The sequence below is a fragment of the Falco punctatus genome (genome assembly GCF_963210335.1).
Source record: "Falco punctatus genome assembly, chromosome: 1".
Lineage (NCBI taxonomy): Eukaryota > Metazoa > Chordata > Aves > Falconiformes > Falconidae > Falco > Falco punctatus.
This window is the reverse complement of record NC_137580.1, coordinates 85,916,935-85,938,652: the sequence shown is the minus strand read 5'-3', so window position 1 is coordinate 85,938,652 and position 21,718 is coordinate 85,916,935. Positions and strand designations below refer to the sequence as shown.

At 41.0% G+C, this 21,718-nt stretch overlaps 1 protein-coding gene across 20 annotated transcripts in view; it reads right to left on the bottom strand.

The window, feature by feature from the left end:
• FBRSL1 (fibrosin like 1) overlaps window positions 1-21,718 on the bottom strand; it is a 547,777-nt gene that overhangs the window by 185,932 nt on the left and 340,127 nt on the right. The window lies entirely within an intron of this gene.

Genomic DNA, 21,718 nt, shown 5'->3' with positions numbered 1-21,718 from the left:
TTCTTTTTTATTTTTTTTTTGGCAGCTGAGGTGGAAATTCACCTTTCAAGGTTCCCCTCCACCATGCCTTCCACACCAGGCAAGGAGTTATGACGTGTTCCATCACTTGCTTGTACGAACCATCGAAACAGGGGAGAAAGATGGACTCACAGCTATGGTAAGACAGAAGCAACGCCGTATTTGGAGAAGGGCCTTCTCCTAGGGCAGAGACGTAGGTGCAACCACCTGCCTGCACTGAATGAAAAATAACCCCCTGACCCCTCCCGCATCCCAGGCAGGCTGAGGTCGAGATGGGGAACACGGACGTGACCCGCTGTGGTTCACCTGACACTCGAGCAGAGATCAGGTCACCCCACGTAACAGCGATGCACATTGCAGAGGCCTGTGTCACTGCACATAAAGCCAGACCTCCCCTACAGGGGTTTTTGGTGGACCTGGCGTCAGAGGCAGTGTCATTGCTGGCCCTGCCACAGTGTTCAGGCCATCAGCACAGCTGCAGAGCATTTTAACCATGGAAGTTTAGGGGTTTTGAGTGCAGAAGGGCAGCAGGAGGCCTGGATCTATCTATGCATAGATTTTTCAGAAAAAGCAGCATCAGCAGAAGAAGCATGTAGGCTCTGTGCTCCAGGACACCTCTACTGGCACCCAGCTCCTTGCAATCTATGTTAAAATTGTTTGTATTGAGATTCTGGATGTTTCCCGTTGAGTTTAAGAACCATGAAAACATCCTTTAATTCATTTCTTACCCCCAACGTTTTAACTCCCAGATCACCCAGTTCTTCTTCACATAATAAAAGCGCTACGTTGATTAGCATGCAATCAGATACTCACAGAAACTGTCTCATGCCAGGAATGAGAGCTCCAAGAAACGAAAACAAAAACAACCAAAATCTCACAAGACTGCAACAAGATTGGCAACACTTGGGTGTTATGTCATCGGTTAGGTGCAGAGAAGCACTGTTATCTGAAACAGGGCCACATCCTCCAAGCTTTTGAGAACTGCACAGAAGTCACCTCAGCTTACTCACACAAACGTGGTATCTCCTATTCCACCCAAACCCAGAGGTTTATGATCTAGGTCGTCCCTACACAGCCTCAAGGCTACAGGGCCCCATTGTGCCAGACACTACACGGCACAGAAGTTACAGGTTTCTGCCCAGACAGCTAATGGAGAAAGGCTTGTTTTTCCTTTGCACACAAACACACATACCTACAGATATTATTTATATTATGATTAAGCAGAGGGTGATAGACATCTAAGCTAACTGTGTGAAAAAAACAGATCCCAGCCCAGAGGGACATGTAATCTAACCAGTCTACCTGCAGCTAAAATTGTGTGGGGAAGTGTAAGGCTGAGAGAAGACGAGGCAAAAAAATTAAATATACAGTGTATAATATTACAATGCAAGCTGGCAGGGTACAATATATATGTAAAAAGTTGCACAGAATATATGAACAGTGTAGATACCTATGGAATTGGCACACCCAACTTGCACTGTCGCAGATGATGGCCATGTTACTGCTATCTTATTTCCAACCATATTTAGTTACTGAATTTTCTTTTAATTGCAATGCTCGGGGAAGCATTAGGCTTAAATATTGTTTTGTTAATGTTTCTTTTAAAGGCCGAAGTAAAATCAAGCCTATTTTTAAAAGCCTTCCTCCCTCTCCCTATCCTCTGAGCTAACTTCCCAGGAGCAGCTCGCAGCAGCAGCGCGTATGGATGCGCACTTGTGTGTGCAGGGGGAGGCTGTTGTTTCCTATTAAGTCTGGCATCGGATTCATGTCTGCAGGGGCTTGCTTAAGATGATAGGAAGAGAGAGTTTTATCATGAGCCAGACTGACAGAAAAGCCTGCTAATGGGACTTGAGGCATACACAGGAAAGAAAGTGCCAAAACATTAAGCTACCGCCAAGTGTCAGAGGGCCACTGATTTATTGCAGCAATTTTGCCACTGTGTCCTTTATAAGGTCCCACAAGTCCTTCCTCCTGGCAAGAAGCTGTGAGCTGCTGCAGCTCGGGGAGAAGTTTAGATCCAGAGCGCAGAAAGTGTCCAAGTGAAAGGCGGGGGCTGGGGGGAGGACGGAAATCGAATGTTGACTTGAACTTGCCCCAGGCAGCAGAGTCCTCTTAGCTCCACTGCCTCCCTGACAGTTTGATGAAATGAGTCAGGGCCTCCCTATGGCTAGACCAGCTCAGGCTTCCAAGTGCCGGGGTAGAGCTGTAAGAAACAGACTGAGCCTCAGGGCAGCAATTTTTTTTTTTCCCCCCTTTCTCTCCTCAGCATTTGGCTGGGGGAAGGGGGAGGTTATGAGCACTACAGATGTGTAGGCTGAGCCTTTGTCTTCGGAGGGGGAGGGCGAGGGGGAGAGAGAAGAACAGCAAGAGAGTATTAGCTATGGCAGCTGAGAATAGCCCTGAGCAGTATAACTAATTTTGAGGGGCAGTGATGCATTGTACGGGCTATGTGCTGTTTGGTCTGAGGGGGCCCCTGTTGTGAAGCAGCAATCAAGAGGACATTTTGTTAAGTGACCAACAGCTGTCATCTGCAAGCCCAGAGTAGGGAAGGAGGGAGCAAGTGGAAGGGAAAAAGGGAAAAAAAAAAAAAAAAAAGAGCATTTGTCCCTTGGAGGCAGAGCACATTAATCCACCAATCTGCCACAGCTTTAACTCTCAAAGTGCTCGGTGCCTCCGACAGAGCCAAACCCCTCTCCATCAGCCACATGGAGAAATGGGTACCTCTCACCCTGCTTCAGCCTGCCAGACGCAGGGATCTTCCCTACCTCTGCGGGTCGAGGAACTGATGCTAAAAATACTGTTTAAGTCTCTTTTCATTCCATAAAATTGAGTTGATCTGCTGCAGCTTAGGGTCAATCCCTCAAGGACTGTTTTTCCCCCCTTCCCTTTTCCTTAGCACTCATAAATTAATCAGGAAGACCCTGACTAAGTCATTTCATGCTGTACAACATAAAAGAAAGTCCCCTGATGATCCATGCAAGGATCTATTAAAAGCGGGGGGAGGGAGAGAGGAAGGGTTAGGGAAGAGGGAGAAAAGGGAGGGGGGCAAGGAAAAAATCTCAACCTTTTTGATATTTTAGGATAAAAGCTGGAGGACTTTGTTACAAATTCTAGCCAACATCAAAACACCTTAAATAATTCAAAGAACATGTTAAAGGGAAGAAACTGAATGTTGCTCTGATGTTCAGTTGATGCAACGCAGAATATTACCCAAAACAGCACAGCCTGTTAAGGGAGACAGCAGCCTTGAGCATTTCAGTTCTTTAGAAAAATGTCAGAACCTGTAAAAATCATAATTTCCAGCAACTTTTTTTTTTTTGCATGATATAAACTCAGCGAGACTGAAATGTAGGTTTCTGACAAGCTGTTAACAAGACAACTTTAGAAATCTGTCTAGAGCTCTCAGGGAGATGGGCTGCCATTTCACTGCTTCGAAGAAGTTCATGACATGACAAGCAAAAATCAGGGAACAGAGACCTAAAAACCACGGTGTAATTTTCATTTGCTTCTGTCGTGAAAGAATTCAAGCAGAAATATTAGAAGGCTGCACAACTAAAAAAGCCAGCAACTAGAAAATCATTGCTGTGGTTTGACAAGCACATCTTTTATGCTGAAAATGGTTTCTTTTTTATTACACCTATATATAGGAAAGCACTTTTGGAAAAAAGGGATAATCACAAATTATTCCCTGAGATCTACAGCTACCTACTTTCAAAGACATGTCTAAAAATGACCTAGTTCACAGGAGAATGACCAACCCATCCTGAAAAAGCTGAAAGAGCCACCAGATTTCTCTCGGTTTCCCATACCCCTGCCCTTCCCCTTGGTAGGAAAGGTAGAAATACCTTTCCATAATGCAATCTTATACTGGGGTCTACACAGATGAATGTTGCTACATAAGCGTTTAATAAAGATGCATTCATTAAAAATAGAAAAGTCAGCATCCAATGCCATCTACACAGCAATGTTTGTACCACACTCTAGAGAGGCTTTCTGTATGGTTTACCATATTACAACTCCTACTTTAGGCCTTAAATATACCAGTATCATGCTTTTCCATAATTTTTAGATGATTTAATGATGTCTTTTCCAGAACCAATCTGTTCTACTCTATGGTTAGGAAAAAGCAGATCGATTGATCTTCGTATATTATATCTCTTTCAATACATAATCTCTTTCTCCCCCCACCCCCTCACTATTTGGACTCATTCTAAGTATTTAACGGCAGATTGATATAGCTGCCTTGAAGTCAATTTACTGATTGTGATTGACTCATTATATACACGGCTGCAGAATCTTGGTACCCATGGGACGGATGCTTTGGAAAACCCAAAGACAGCCAGATGCACACATACAATCTTATGCTTAATTTCAGCCTGCATTTGCCAAGAGAGAGAGAGATTGGACAATGCAGGAGGCCATCTTCACTTGTAACGCCTATGATTATACCAAGGGGCAACGTGAATTACCGGCCAAATTTAGCCCAATGTTGGCAAGGACCACACAAAAAACAAACTGAAGCTTTTTCACCTCTTTCCTATTTCAACTCATTTCCACACAGCTCCAGTGGTGCGATCCTACAGCCATGCTTGGGTAACTGAAAGGACAGTGCACGCATAGCTGAACGGCTGACACTGCATTTCACCTATTTACAAAATGGAGAAGACTCTGACAAGAAAAGAGATGCAGGTTGCTTCTTTTCTGAAGTGCTCACAAGTTCTTTTCATTCTCCTCTCACCTGGGCATTATGTCATCTGTCACTTACTTTCTTTTCATTAAACAGACACTCTTGGAGACATTACAGCTTCAGTGCTGTAGATGGCTTTTCGCTAAGGAGCCAGAGAAACACCCATTACTTTCTTATTCTACAGTTTTAAACTGCAACTAAAGCCATTTGCTTGCAAGAGACATCTTGCCTTGCTGCCTCCCCTTTGCCACGAGCCTCCTGGCTTAGTTACCTGGACCCCCTTGCCCCAGCTGCTTTGGTCCCTCATGCTCTCCAGGGAGGAGCAGAAACCAAGAGAGGATTCATAATGACTCACTGCACAGCACAATCCTAATTTTGTTTAATGCAAGGATGCCTAGACAGGATATGTCCAACAGCATTAAAGTGGCTTAAAGCCCCTATTTACAACGAGAGGCTCTTGCAGTTTGGAGGGAGGGTTATAAGCTTTCTTTAAAATTAAGAATGAGTTTAGGACTTAATATGGATATAGCCAAAAGCCACTTTAACCGTAATGATCCATCCAGTAATTCCCCACTTACTATAACCACCTGCTTTCTTCTTCTATTTGGACCGCAAATCTAGTCCATTACTATGCCATGTCCACGTCACTATGAAGTCACCAAAAAGAACTCGGCCACTACAAAATAACTGGATTTGTTAAAGTACCCCTGCTCTAATGGAAAGCATTTAGTTATTCTCAGCTCTCTGACGCCACGGTATGTGAATCTGGAAGTTTCATTTACATATTTATTTAGTGGAGAACATGCATGACTGTCTTCCCTCAGTGCAGAGCCATTAACTGCGGGAAGCTGTTAGAGGGGATTTCAGCATGGAACTTGGGAGGAAATGCATTTCTTAATACCTCAGTATCCTGCTTAATAACAGTCACCCTCCAGAATGAGAGTGATGGATTTCTGGTTATGAAACTAGCTGTGGTTCGTTACAGCTGATTCATATGAATGTTTATTTTATTTCATTTATACATTTAATTTATGTATACAGACACACATGCACACACACTTTTTCTCATGCTGGCAACTTCCTTTTTCCTTACTTCTCCCTGTAAGTCCAAGTGATGCAGCAACAAAAGAACGTGCCAGGCTATGCATGAAGACATCCACCTGATGACTCCAAACTTCCTCCCTAAACGTATCACAGATTTTTCCATTCAAATGCAAGCTGGACACCCAAAAATGTCTAACATGAACACTCAGAAGTGGAGATTAAGTTCAGAATCAGAGCTGGCATCACTGAGGTATGAGGGCAGATCTCCACTGTGCCTTGCAACCATTTGCTCTGGACCTGGCAGGATGAGTGTGCTAAAGCCAATTTTAATCCAGCTGGGGTGACGGGCTATACACTTTGAAACACACCACCATGATGATGTATGCAGTATTTTAGCACACTTCTCAATTAGGAACTTTGGACTTGGAAAACAATCTAAAGCACCTACTCTGTTCTCAACATACATTATCAGTAAGATGAAGTACAGTTAATTCTTAACTTAATAAACATAGGAAGGTTATGTCAATCAGCTGCTTTGTTTTGTTGAATGCCTTTTGCCACAAGGAAGGGAAGTCCCTGTTGCTGTCGGGGACAAGATTTACAACACAAAATAATATAATAATTAATATTCTTCAATTCCTCTGCTATTTAACTTACAGCAAGGCTTATGTCATTGTGGCTAGAAAACATAGAGCTCACAATAGCTACCATTAATGTTTGCATTATTGAACATTAAAATTCAAATCAGGTAAAAGACTTAGCACAAGAACTGAGACATCTACAGAAGACCTATTCCTCCAAGGAAACTCTCAGAGCATGTGCTTGCAGATTTCAACCACTGCTTTTAAAATACACCTTGAGGGATGGATGCCCCACTTGCCACAGGCAAGCTGCCCTGGAACAAAGAAAGTCACCAAGACAGAAACAAAAAAGATTTTAAATATGAAAAGTAAAAACATACCTTCCCCTCCGCCCCGAAAATCTCCAGCAGTAGCCATTAACATTAATACAATGCAAATTAAATCCTTTTTTCCCCACTTTCATTCCATTTATATCTTAAAAATATTAAAGTAGGTAAGTCTTGGAAGTGAAGGACATGCGTTGCCTAGGGCATACATTTGCGTGTCTTCAATATAATCTAAGGAATATAGCAGAGGCTGCAAGCTAATTCGGTAAGAAAACAATGTAGTTGGTTATTCGCTCTTACAAAATTATGCCTTGAGAAAGCTAAACATAAAAGCTTCGAGGCCTATGCCATTACCTGGAAAATACTTCTTTGGACCAATAAATGACAAATCTTTAAATATTATGCAATTATTTAAAAAATATATTTGCTCTTTCAGGTGAAATTTTTAAGGCTCCCCACTACCTTAGTGCATCTGCTCCTCTCTTCCAACTTCTGTAAATACCCATTTGTTCTTGTCAGCCCCCAAAATGTCAATGATTGATGTAAACGTAATGATTTACAAGATGGAGCCTCTTACCTCACTGTTCTACTTTCAGACTGCAAAGGTAGTTTGACCAGCACTGACCTCAAAGATCAAGACAAGGGCTGGTAGGAGATGTTGAAAGATGGGAATGCAAGTATCCTTCGCTACATTATCTTGAAACTTTTCAAACAGGCTTGAGAACACTTCTGTTTTCTGTTGTCACTACTGATTTTTTTGTCATTTGTATTTTTCTTCCAGAACTGATGTGGAAATGCTCAGTTGTGTGGATAGATGCCATTTACGAATGCAATCTCCAATACATCAAAGTCTTTCCTCAGCAGTGACAGTCCCCTGTATGGCTAATTCAGACTGGAGTGATTAGAGAATCAAAGCAAGAGGAAACATCTCAACAGAAGGGGAAATAAGAGAAAAAGAATAGAAGACTGAAGAGCAAGAATGGAAAAAACAACTTAGTACACTGTGGGCCGATAACGAGATGATGGGACTACAAACAGTGCCTGGGAATGAAATCTATCACCTTTAATCAGTAACCATTATTATTAGCACAACGATAAAACTGCTAATAATTAGATGTAACAAACTTATGTATTTGTCACAGAGTGAGAGTACACTGAACTATACAACCTTTTTGTTTTCTAATAGGCTAACAGGAACAAAGGTGAACGTGAAATCTGTTTAGAAAACTGGAAAATACCTTGACCATGATGTTTTAACTCCTCTCAGTTTGTGTTCACTGCCACTATGAAGTAGATAGGTCTTCCTGCTCCAACGGGAAGTGCAGCACAGCCAGCAGTTCTTTTTTCACTTGCGATTTTTTCTCTATCGGCTGTGATACACCAACCAACTCACGTGTGGTTTGCAGTCACACGTAGCAATAAAATGTATAAACAGCGATTCATGATAATGCTATTATTGGTATGTGTCACTACTGCACACATAATAACAACAGGGGTTTTCATGGACTGCAGAGTAATTAGGTGTCTTTAAATATGCTTTAAAGCCTTTTCATAGAGCTAGAGTGTGGGAAGGTTCTCCTCAGCATTTATGCAAAGTACTTGCACAGATAACTGAAAGCTCAAGAGCTGCTGGCCAGCTTTTAGCAGCACAGGTCAAGAATGACGGGGTCTCATGCTAATCAATGGACATTAAAAAAAAAATAATTTTAAATTCAGACCTAACACTTCCGTTTATGAAGCAGAAATAGCATTCAAAACAAACCATTTTGTTAGCTCAGCTGGCTAATGAAAAATTGCCACAATTACAAGAACAGATCTTTGTTTTCAATTTTCAGTAAGCAGAGCTTTAAAAGAACAAGCGGCTCTTGAAAGCGTGATAGTTTTTTTTCTCTAAAAAAGGAAAAAAGAAATCCTTCCTAGCTACTGCAATTATGATACTTTCATGTCAAATGAATTATATTACTGAAAATAAATCTTTCTAAGATGCACAAGAGGGTTATCTGGCTCCAGTCAGACTTATGCATTACTGGTTTTATATGTTGTACTCTACTTGATTAATATAGGTAATCAAATTATATTGCCTTCCACTGTGCTCTCAAATTCAAGGCTATAATGTTTTCAATGACAAAGTTCATAGAGTTGTATAAAAATGTACCTCGTGCTGTACCAGCCCTTTATTGCTGTAGTAAAACACCATTTTCAATTTAGTAATAAGTGATATAAAACAGAGTGTCTTGATTGGCAGGGTCGTATTCATTATGCAGTGCCCTACGACACAGCACAGTTCAGAATCTACCACAATCTCAGATACTGATACTTCAGGGAACAAAATGATTCCCTTTTCAGGAGTCGTCTGAAGGAAGGACAAGGAATTGGACACAAAGATACACAGACATATTATTTGCACACACGCATATGGATGGAAGGGAGAAAGTTTTCCTGCACTGGGGCCAATCCAATACTACTGCTTCCTACCTGGAATAGGAAATCAAAAAAGAAAGTAACAGGAAAAGAGGAAGCACAACATTCTGGATAGCAGCAAGTACTGGGGAGTTCTTCCTGGCTCTGCCACTGGTCTCGCTTGTGAATAGAAGAAAAACTTCAGGGCTTTGCGATTCCAAGGGCTTAACTTGAGGTGCCTTAATGAAGTTGTGTTACCAAGTGCTCTTCTCTTCATGAACATGAGGGTTCTCTAAAGAGCTGTAAATTACACTGTCAAAACTGGTAAAATCTTAAGTTTGCAGCTACCTTTGAACCTAACCCAACCCTTCCTTCTTTTCCCTTCTAGAATGTTTACCGTATCTGTAAACTATCAAACCAACCAATCTCTAAGTTCTATAGAAGCAAAGTATTCTGGTGAGCCTTGTCATCACTACGAACGCTATCTAGAAGAACAAGAATTATAAAGCCAATTTCTGTTGAACTAAATGGCAGAGATATTGTTATCTGGTATCTTTCCTATGCATGTATGCTGAGCAATTGATATGATCAGGAAAGACAGCTCTTGGACTCAGGAATTAGTAATGTTATCTTAGTTTTGTTTCCTTGGCAACTTGACCTTTCATAATTTGCCCAAAGGCAAAATATGGGCAGCATATCCCTTTCAAATCATACCTCAATAATCTTGTGATTAAAAGCATCACCAGAATGTGGCCTTGCCATAAGATGGAGAATTAACGACTCTCTACTAAATGATCCACTGATGTTGAATCTAATTTAAGTAGCCTTGCAAGAATATTTAACACTTAATGATAGGCTCTGTATTAGAGTAGGTTTAATCTAGGATGCAGCCACAGATGTCATAAGAAGGAATTAATCAGCATTGCTTCCACTAAAACAGAAATGCAAAATTGCTGAACAGAATGTATTAGAAACAGATTAAAGAACTGGGACTTAAACATAAAAGAAACAGAGTTGATGCCACCCTCAGAGAGCTAATTTGAAATACAGGAAAACTTAATTCGCCTTTAACTGAAGAATTGGGGTGTTTGAAGTTACTAAAGAGAAGCTCGCGTTATCAAGAAGGAAAGAAAGGCAGATAGTCTTTTCCCTCATCAATTAAAAATGAAAGCCCAATCCAAATATTAATGCCTGCCTCAAAATCCCAACAAAATGAAGTTACTGATGCTCTAGGGGCTCTTGCTGCATCCTACATGAAGCGCTATACTCAATGAAGTGCCGTGGAAGTTTCACTGATCTGGAAAGCTCCTGCCCAATTTAGATAAGTTACCTTTCAGAAAAGCCAGTCTTGGAAATAGGGAAACATAGCCTATGGTTATTGAAACGCAGATGGGGGAAAACATAAAACGTGCCATTTGCAGATTCACTCTAAACTCCCCATAGAGAGAGAACTTGCCCAAAGTTTTGTGTAAAGATCTACATTACAATTACTCATTGTTTCTTCAGATGGTTTGCCATGTCCCCTATTGCTTGAGGACTTCGTGCTACCCACAGGGTTTACACTGCCCAGTTTCTTTCATTAACAAAGCCAGAAGTTACCACAGTCCATCAGCTCAGAGCATCTCTACAGCACAGGTCATTAAACCTCAACCAGCAACTCTCCTCCATTCTTGATTTGAAGATACTGAAGATGAATCCCTTAACCCTATGAATCCTTAGAAGCACACGTTATCAATTAAATATTGCATTCTTAAACTTTTTGAGTTATAATTAATGTTCCTGGTAATGATGAGGACAACTGAAGTTTAGCACAATTATGTTTCTGCTGAAAACATCTAGGAGTGTGCTGACTACTCCAGTGGCCTGATTCAACCAGCACACTCCTGATCTACTATCACTGCTGTTACAAAGGGTTTTGACTGGGTTGAGCGGCCCTTCCTTGAAAAACTACAAACCAATCCAGCTTTGGTCCCAATTTCCATTGATAGCCTAATAGAACATACAAATAATCTCAGTGCTTGTGCCCAAATTAATGAAAAACTTATATAAAGCTTTGATCTTGATGGAAGAATCCATCAAGACTTCCCATTTGTCTCCCTAATTACTTGCTTTGATGCTCACGGCTTGCAATCACTGCATAAGTTAATGTCCTGAGGTTGCCATAGCTACCATTAGTGAAGCAGAACGAGAGACACTGCTCTGCACATAAGCCACCTTAGCTGGATGTTTGCTCCTGTACCCTGTATGTTCCTCCACCAGCGACGACGGTACAAAGGTACTCCTGTACCGCACCAGAAGTTAATAAAATAGTTCCTATTAATTTTCTTACAAATGTTACTGGTAACATTCACTTTTTCTTTCTCTCTGCTGCTCAGACACTGGGGGGTTTGGAAGCAGTGAAGTGGTTAGAAGAGTGCAAGCAAGGACTGAGTTTTACTAGAACAACAACTGAACAACAATTTGCTGTGTGATTCCGTGCCTCGATTATCTTGATTCTTGAAGTAGATCTTTCATCACACAGTCCTGTTTTGAGAACACACTGCTAAGAACTGATGAGGAAAACGTGTAATAATATCCACTTCTCATAAATAATCTGCTGGAACCGAGTCCACTCTATCTCTACAACTTTCTGGCTAGCTCAAAACCTTTCATTAAACCTCCACACTTCTCCTTTTTTAATAAAGGACACTGAACAAGTAATGATGCATAATATACTTCACCATTACTAGTAATTGCTCATTGAAAATAAGAAATGAGAAATCACTTTCTTATTTGCTTATCTGGTGACCTCTGAGGACAACGACGTGCATGAAAAATGCAGTGTGGTGTATTTCCTCATTTATTGTATTGATCTGATTTAATGTAACTTCAAGAAATGCACTACTAGGCCATTAAATGCCAACAAAAACCATGTTTTGCTCTAAAGTGTAAGTGTATTTGTAACTTTAGTATGCCACGACGTTTTTGTATTTTCTGCAATTAGTTCATGAAAGTTTTCAGCACAATCTGTTCTCAGAAGTTTTCCATTCTAAAAAAAAGATGACAAATAAATGAAATGTCTGAGTGGGAACCATCATCCTAACACGTTTCAAACAACTAACCAAGGTTGACTGAAGAATTCCTACAGCAACAACAGAATACTGCTTATTTTCGTTATTAGGAAGATATATCACTTTAATACTCTGTTCCTGCCAAACTTTTATGCATTCTTTTAAGTGTATGAACTCTAAATCTTTTTTGTTCTGAATATTGTATTTCCCTCCGGGAGGTATAGTACATGATAAGTATGGAAAGTTAGCATGTAATTAGCATGGTAATGTCTAAGCAAATTACATCATGCTAGGGTTAACAGCACTATAGATCAGAAGTACTCCTCTGAGCACAGCCAGCATGAATCGCTCATCAACCTGAAAACCTACAGGATCCTGGAGGACCCACCAAACACCCTGGCACCTCAGATGCTCTACTTACTGCTCATGACCAACCTATGGTGCTTAATGCTGCTCCACAAGGATCTGTCTGATGTTTGGAAATCACGCGGGCACAGCTCTTGCAATGACCTGTAGGTGGTGGGATGTGATGGAATTCACATCCCATAGGACTGGGTTCTAAATCTTTACCTGCAGCGTGAGAGCAGGACACTTTATTAGATGCTCTCTTGCTAATTTTCCTCACAATTAATTTTGCTTATTTTCCTCAAGGAGTGACTATTAAAAATAAACCTACTGTGGTTTTATTTTTAGTAGATCTTGCAGTTCAGTCACACCTGACAAGATGTGCATCAGAGCCACTGCGCTAGCAACAGGGTTGCATTTAGAACAGACAGCCCCAGCATAGCGCTAATGTACTCATTAAATGACCCACTATCGGTATCCTAAAAACTTCTTACTATTTCATTTAGAAACAAATAGAGAGGAGAGAGAGAGGGAGATTCCAATTAATTAAATGGGCTTAGTGAAGAAGAAGAATCAATTTTGGCACAAACACTACACTTTTTTTTTTTTTTTAAATAAAACCAATACTACATGCTATTTAGCAACTGCAGAGCCCACATAACAACAGAAAACAGCTAAATGAATCAACAACCACAATAAGCAGAAACCAGAGTAAGCAGATTAGGGCAATCATCATTGGGCAATCCATAGAAATAAGGACAGTCGTTTTTCAAACGACTAATGATAGTACCAAATATTATAGACAATGAAGAAAAGGAGTAGGAGCTATTTTTAGACAACTGCCTTTCCTCTGAAGAACACAAAGCTGAAGAACTTGGACTCACCTCTCAAATACTATGGCTTATAATATGACAGGTTGTAATGCACAGCACATGAGAGAGAATACATAAACCAACATAAAATTCAGCATGATTAATATATGATTAGTTCACGTTTGTACAATGCTTTGAAGATGTGAAGTGCTAATTAGAATTTCTGGATTAGGCTGGTTTGATGCCCCAATGCAATACAGATCAGTAAATAAAACGCTATGCAGAAGTTTAAACTAACTGTCCAAAGACTGATGAACCCATGAGACACTAAGAAATGCTTTAAATTTCAAGTGGATAAACAAATGTATAAGAGCGAGAAAGAGAAGGAGAATTCAATGCCCCAGTGAAGATATTTAAGACAGACAGATGAAGATACTTAAGACAGAAAGATATAGCTGGCAATTATATGAAAAACACTGCTTCACCTCCCTCTACCATCACCAGAAATACTCCCATAGGCTCACGAGATATAGAGATATCTTAGCTCAGGAACATGTAACAATCTGCTGAACCAAAACTTCAAAATCTAATGACCTTCGCGGAACATAAACAAATATCTTCCCAAGACTCATTCTGCAGTAATGAGAATGAAAAAAATACTTAGTCTGATGCTCAAGGGAAAAAAAAAGATATAGCCTCAGACCGGAGAGAGGAAAAAGAGAAAAGAGGGAATTCCTCTCTAGCTTTCATCAGAAATTTTGAAACCGGACTTCATGATGCAGGGAAAGAATGAAATTTGCAGCAGATGAAAAATATTCAGCTCACAGCATCCAAATTTCTTTTTTTTATTAGAGAGCAGAATATGTAAAATCATTTACAGCAAAAAGGCCATCCTAATACATCACTCACATGGGACCAATATAGAGCTTGGGATCAAAACAGAATGCCATCCAGCAGGGAGATGTTGACTCTGCTACTGATCTGGCCTTTTCCTGCTTAATTAAAGCTACCGAACACTTGAGCTGGAAAACTGTAATCCCCATTAAAGTGTCATTTTAGCGGTAGGTGATCAGACCTTTCAAGCTACACTAAGTAATTATGCTAGCAGGAACCATGTGTAGTATTAATATGACCATAGGAAAACTGTTAATGCACAATCTGGTAACCAGCTAAGGACTACCAGGCAAACTAGTACTTTCAGCTCCAGCCACGTCTGAATCCAGACGAAAGTCCCAGTAGGCGGCCGTGCCCAGCGCCACGCTGGGAGGACGTGTGGCTCTAATTTTATATAAGTACTAAGTACGACTGGATAACCGTATCTGTAGGAGCAGAGACTGCATGCAATGGTTATTTACCCTTGGGTTTGAAATAAAATAAAGATGAAATGTACCAAAACAGTAGGCACAAAACAATGAAATACTCCACACATGAATATTTACTTTCGATCTCCGTTACGATGCAGAAGTAGCCGTGGAGGCCTAGAGAACAAAAATCGGTTTTGTACCATGGTATGTTTTATGGAGTAAGAAACGTGAGCAAGGGAAGTCCCAGTAATACAAAAAATATGTAGACTTAGAGCCACTGCCAAAGTCGTGCAGTTGCACTTCAAGCTTTGCAAATTCTTTGTGAGCTGACTTCAAACACAGCACTTGGGGGCCGGGGACAGAGGGGTCCGCTGGAGATGCCCGGTGGTTAGAAGGCATATTGTCATGATGCAGAAACCACATGAAACCACTCATCCTGCAAAGCCTGAATTACTGGAAATAACTGAGACAGAAGAAAGCCAAAACAAAGCAAACCTCCTAATTAGTGTTAAAATGAAACAAAGGCACTTTCTTATTAAGCAGGATGCACGTTTTTCTGTAGTGTGCTCTTGTAGAGGTCTAGGACTATCGCTCACATAATGTAGGAAAAGATGTAATCCCTAGGTATATACAAATCTTTTCCAAGTGTTTTTAAAGCTAGCGTCTGTAGCAATACATATTTTGCAGCAAATATTTAGAATGAAATATTTCATAAAGTACTTCAGCACTTCTTTGAGTGTTTAATTTATCTGACATAAAAGAACAAGAGTGTATAGCATTTTCCTGTAAGTGGATGTAAAATACGCATTGCATGGATCCCTATAATTAAAAAAACAGCAAATCATTGTCATTAATGCACAAGCAAGATCATAAATGAATACATTATTAAGTCCTACTGAATTAATGTTGAACTGCAATAGAGTTGAAATTGAATGAGGCAATTAATCAGAGTAAGAACTGGGGGAAAAAAAAAAGCCACATCTGTCTCACTTTGAATACATTGAGCAAAACGACCTTCAAAATGGTACTGCCAATCAAACCACGCCACCCACGGATGTGACAGTCCTGGTGCCACCACAGAGAGAAAGTTTAGTCAGTGTAACAGATACAAGCTTTCCATCTGAGTCACTTCATGGGTACGTCTCACCCTGAGGGAATAAAACATTATGTCTCAAGGGTCTTATTTCATAAAATCATGAATGTTCAGATGGTGAAGATCATGCTGGTTATAAATGTGAACTACATCTGCTCAAAGTCACTAGAAAATGAAAGTGGGGGAGTTGACATACATTAATGACAATCTTTAAAGGCTTAATGCTCTTCAACATCTAGGGGAGGCTAAAAAAAATATGTTCAGAAGCTTTTGTTCCACGGATTGTGCTTTGATCAACTAAAATACTTCAATTTTTCCTCATCAGTCTTAAACTCTGTAGTGGAATTTTCTTGAACGGGTTAATTAAACTCCCTCAGGTTCTCAACTGTTGAAAAGTCTGAGTTCAATTTACTTCGGAGTTTAAGGAGGAATAAAATGATAATACTAAAGATGATAATGACCGTTATCCTAGCTAAAGCTTTCTGTACTTCCCATCTAGAACAGCATCTATTGTTGCCAAGCCCTACCTTTCACAGATAGGTAGGTATATGTACTTTTTCTGCGGTGTAACATGTTATGAATATTAAACAATATTTTAAAAGAAAAAATCCATTGGTATTTTTGTAGCGAGTTCTTAAGCAATAATTATCTTTGAATAAAGATTTTTTTTCTCTTAATGCAAATGAACTGTAAATTTTTCAAACTATAATTGTTTTCCTACATTGAATTGATGGAGCAACTGGCATGTAGGTAATCAGCATACTCATTTCCCTTTCAGCAGCAGTAAGGACTAGATTCAGGATTTTCCATTAAAAAAAAAAAAAAGAAAAAAAAAGAAGGAAGAAAGATTGCTCAGATATTCATTGATAAACCAGCTAATAATGAGGGGTTGGGAAAGTTTGCCAGAGAGCTGAATAGTGGTTAACCTGTTCCTATGCTCCTGCTATCGTATCAATGAGTTAAAACTCATCGTGTTACTTTACAACATGAGTTGTAAAAAACAACGAGTTACTAATTACTTTACAGTAATTTGTCATTTGTGCACAACACATAACTTTTTGATCCAAACAAGCCAAGTCAAACTATACCGTTATCTTTCCATTCACACTTACAGTCCCAGATTTGCCTGCAGCGCATAAGATGGGTACCGCCACCGGAGATCGGCGTGAGCGTGTATATAGAGCACGTGAGCTCAGTCACCGGGGAGAGGCAGTGTCTCGGGCCACTGCAACTTGGATGGTGCATTTGAAAGCAGCTCCCAGCACCAAGAAGTTTAAAAACTTGTTGGGAAACTGAAGCGTAGTGTGGGAATGACGCTACAGCTGGGCTGAGAACAGTTCTGGGTCAGTGGGGAGGAGGATGGCAGCTGGGGTTCCCGGTCTCTGAGAGCTTTAGGGCTCCGAAGAGCTGCTGCATGCCCCTTGCCTCACCCCCCGAGCCAGGGAAGTCCCACCGGAGAGCAGAGACCTGGGCTTGGCTCTGGGGTAACAGTCTAGAGCTACTGCTCTGTGGTGATCCACGCATCCCTCTCTTCAACAAGTCACAGTAACTATGTAATAAATACTGCAAAGAAGCTTATTCATCTGCTGTTTGGTTTCAGACCCTGATTTCTCTCTTGCTCAGTGGGAAGAGACAGTGGGCTTGGCAGGAGTGGACAACAGTTGCACAGAGGTTTTGATCTTCATAATCCTCTACCAAAACACGTAATGGTGACTCAAAGCCGCTGTCACAGGCTATGAGGAACGTTAACGAGATGAAAAGTTCGTTTCAGCTGCTGTAGAAAGACTGAGGAATAGAGATCTTGACGCCTTCTCTCTGGTCATATTTATTTATGAGTACAGATCAGAGAAGGAACTGCCAAGCGCAGCCCTGGGAAGCATCAGGTCTTGTTTCCTGAGAAAAAAAATGCCACCTGGAATGTGCCAAGGCTCGCATCAGAAAAAGGTGATTCCCTTTAATGACAGCAAATACTTTTCCATATTTTAACAGCTTTTAGACAAATTTTAGACAATTCCCAAGGACATATTTTCAGGCTGGCAATATTTTATTGGGATACCAGTGTGAGAGCCAGGCATGTCTGGATACATGCCAGTGTGTATCAATCTATTTACCCTTCTCCTGCACAAGATGTGTTCTGACTGTAACTTCAAACATGAAGATTTTTCCACAACTGTGATACAGGGTATCAATTTGATACAAACTCAGGATGGAAGAGCACAGAGGATGGAGTCACTGCTGCACAGAACTGTTGCAGTCTTGGGTGCCGAGAGTAAGATGCCATCGCTTTTATTAAACCGACCATGACAAAAGAGTTTATCAGCACCTAGATGCAAAGGAGAGCATTAACAACTATCTGCAGGGTTAGCTAACTGATCCTGTTTCATGGGAAGATGCAGGATTCAAGGTTGAATCCCCACCTGACTGTAGCCAATGGTCTCCATTTTCTGGGCTTCCACAAGACTGATGTTGGGAACTGTAATAGAAAGGGTGAGGGAGGAAGAACCAGAAGAAGAGAGTGCAAGTGCGAGTGGGGGCAATTCACCAACACACACAAACCCAAAAGATAAAATCAACAAAGCAATTAAGCTTCAACAGAAACAAGACAGTTCTTTTTGTTTTGTTTTGTTTTGGTGGGGTTTTTTTCCAGTGTGAATGTTAATTACTGTGCCTTACAGCAGAGATAACGAGAAGGTTTTACTGCCTAGCATTTTTCAAACAAAGACATGAAAAATTCATGAGCAGGGAAGACCTTGGTGTTGAGCTTCAGTTTTCTTGTCAAATATTTCAGCTCCGGAGGTCCTTGGGAAGGTTACACAGCTATATTCATGTTTAAAGGATGCCTGTCAGCTGGATCTAAAAGCAACAGGAATTTTATAGGCTACATGTGACCTTGTCAACATATTTTCACTGGCCAACAGTATCTTCCAGCATCGTTCACCCAGTTTACAATAAAAACTGAAGACTAAAATGCCTATCCTCCTAAGGACAGAGCACTCACAACACCAATTTGTCCATAATATAGGAACTAAGATGGCTCATTTGATGTCAAGAAAAGCTGAGGTCCGCTCATCACTCTGAAAATGGTCAGAACGTACCTTTGTGCTGACAGTCAGACAATGAGCTCCAGGGAAACTTTGCCAGTCACTGAAATTTTATCAGGACACTGTGCAGTCCAAAATGTCACCCTTTAACTGGGAAGAAAGATCCCACTATGCCTGGCATGGCTTCTAAGAATATATAAAATCTCTTTTCAAGTAGCTGGCTTTAGACACGTGATGTTTTGCAAGTTAGCTGTACCTTTATTAAACCTCAGCTGAGGTGTTTTTTTTTTAAAGGCTACAAAGAGGAGTTGCTGTTTGCTGGCATGTAGGTCAGGCATAGATCAAGTGTGAGCAGAATAAGACCGTTTAGTGGACTAACAAGAAACAAGTATAACACAAAAGCTTTTGGGATCATGTGAAACTCCTTCCCTTACCTAATCAAATTCACCATAGCAGAAGCAGGTATTTGATGAGGTCTTCGAAGTCTGAACTACTCAATGTTTTCTTTCCTTGTTAGTTTAATAAAGAGAAATCCCTCAGGTGAGTCACTAAGAATCATTCTTCAAATCAAAACCTTCCTTAATCCATGGCCCCACAGTTTTAAAAAGTACTCTACATCAAAATTCTCAACATACCACCTCTGCTACAATACAGACTATTGGACAAAGGTAACAGCTGCATGCATCGCCTGTGTGCTCTGCCTGCACCAGTCTTCACACAAACACGGCAACGCAGGAGCACAGAACACACTGCAAGGTGAGAAGCCTGAATTGTGAATCTGAGGCAATGTTTGAATTAATCTCCCTTCTCAGAAAGCCTTTTTGGCAAACAGGCAGATTTAACATACACCTAAGCCCCTGAATTTAGGCGAGAACCTTCAGCTAAAAATATTAACAAACAAGGAGAAACCTCTCACAATCATGTCAGTGTTTAAGACCTCAGGAGCTGAAGTTTCACACATGTATATGGATTCTCTCCCAAAGTACTGTTTTCAAATTAGACTCTTCGTTAGAACCAAAATTTCTTAGTCTGTATGGTTTGCAGGTGCTTCCTGTACCTGTGCTTGGCTCATATAGCTTAGTTTCATATGTAACACCACGTTGCTGCTTATGACTTGAGAACCTGGCAGCTATTTCTCTTGCTGGTGTTGGTACCTTCCACTGCCGCTGTCCCGGCCAGCCCCTCTCAGCTCTTCTGGGTGCAACTAGGCACAAGCTCGCTCTTCCCAGCTGTTCTTTTCCACACTTCACTCCCTGGCTGCACTTCCCCAAGCAAACAATCTTCTACCTGGGACACTTATTTTTCTTGCAGGAAATATCTTTCAGATACGTGCCTTACCAGCAAAATTGTGAGGATGGACTCTCAGCTGCACCCTAAATCTGCTGGGAGCAGCAAGCGGGGATGGATAGCTGATGTAAGATTACCGCTTTCACTTTCCTAAAGCTGACACTGTGCTCACCATGTCTTCTGGACAGCCTACACTGGCAAACCCCAGCCACGCATGGCTGTTCCAGTGCTTGCTGGACCCGTCAAGAGAATTCGGTACTGGGTGTGGAGCATTTTGGAAGTCAGATTTCTGGTGCCAGTCTGAGCCCAATTCCAGCATGACCCAAGCAGAACAACATTCTGTGATTCCTAAGAAAACACCCGGCCTGATACAAAACCAGAAGAATTCAAAATCCATTTGCTGCCCCTGTGACCTTAGCTTGTACCTCTTCATCATGCAGCACTGTGGCAACCCCAATATGAAAAAGAAAAAAAATAAACACACCTCTGTAATGACTTCTGAGACTGCATTTGGGAACAGTGAAGCAGAGTTCAGGGGTCACTCCTATACTGATGCTGAGTTTCCTCCCACTGGTACAGCCTCCCACTGGGGTTACTGGGATCCTGACCAGCTTCCTTCTGAAATGAGTGTCTGGGCTCCACCACTCGCTTTAAGTATCACCTAGCATGAATCCTTTGCAAACCACTTTTTCAGAGTTTTCACTCCTGCCAAGCCTTTCTTTGTTTGTTTTAAATCAAACCAAGCTGTCCCCTCCCCTGCCTGCTCTTCCCTTGCACTCCTTTTTGTTCCTGCCATGGTAGGAAGTGCCACCTTTCATTTCATGTCGCTGCAAAGTTGCAGGTGAAATCTGTTAGACCACAGAGCAGCTAATGCAACAAAGGAGAAGTTCTGACTACAGGAAAGTGCCCTGCAGATTTTCATATCAGTATCTCAGGTTGACCAATTTGTAGCTTGGTTTGTGCCCTGGAGTTTCTCACTGAGAACATTACAGGGTAAATCAGGGCACGTTTTGTCCATTGCTCCTGGCCCAAAACATTTATCACGCTGGAGCCGCAGACACAGCGCAGACACAGCAAACGGCACACTTTGCTCCACTTTTAACAATGAAAGCATCTACATGTGAATCACCAGTACTACCAGCATGACCAATCTGGTTTCTACTTCAGCAGAAATCCTGTAACTAAGGAGAAGACGGGCCTAATGACTCTGCATACCGTACATATTCAGACAGTGGGTCCCTTGTGTTTTTCCCAGATACTCCTGGAATTGGAGAGTTTGAGCTGAAACAGTGCTGGAAGTGGCTTTGCAAAAATTAAAATGTCCCAGTATTCATAAAGTAGATGAGGAACAAAGCTGGTATATCATTTGCCATTTAAGAAGTCATTTACCTTGGGTATAAGGGGAAACTCTGATGGCACCAAACCGCAGACTCCCTCTCCCCTCATACCTTGCGACATCTCCCTTCGCTTGCATATTGTTAAATTATTACCCAGTGTGTTTATTTTTCAGGTTTGAATCCAATCTACAAGATAAAGTTTGATTGAAGAGATAGAACTTATAGAGGAAAAATCGTTCTCTGAAGAAGAGAAGATTTAAAGCATGTCTGTTCCCAGATTTCTTTCATTTAAGAGGTCTATTTCTGTTTATTACTTGCTAATATGTTTAAACTGCTCTAATATCTAATCTGGACATTTTAAAGATCTAGGTTGAAAAAACGATCTGTCTTCAC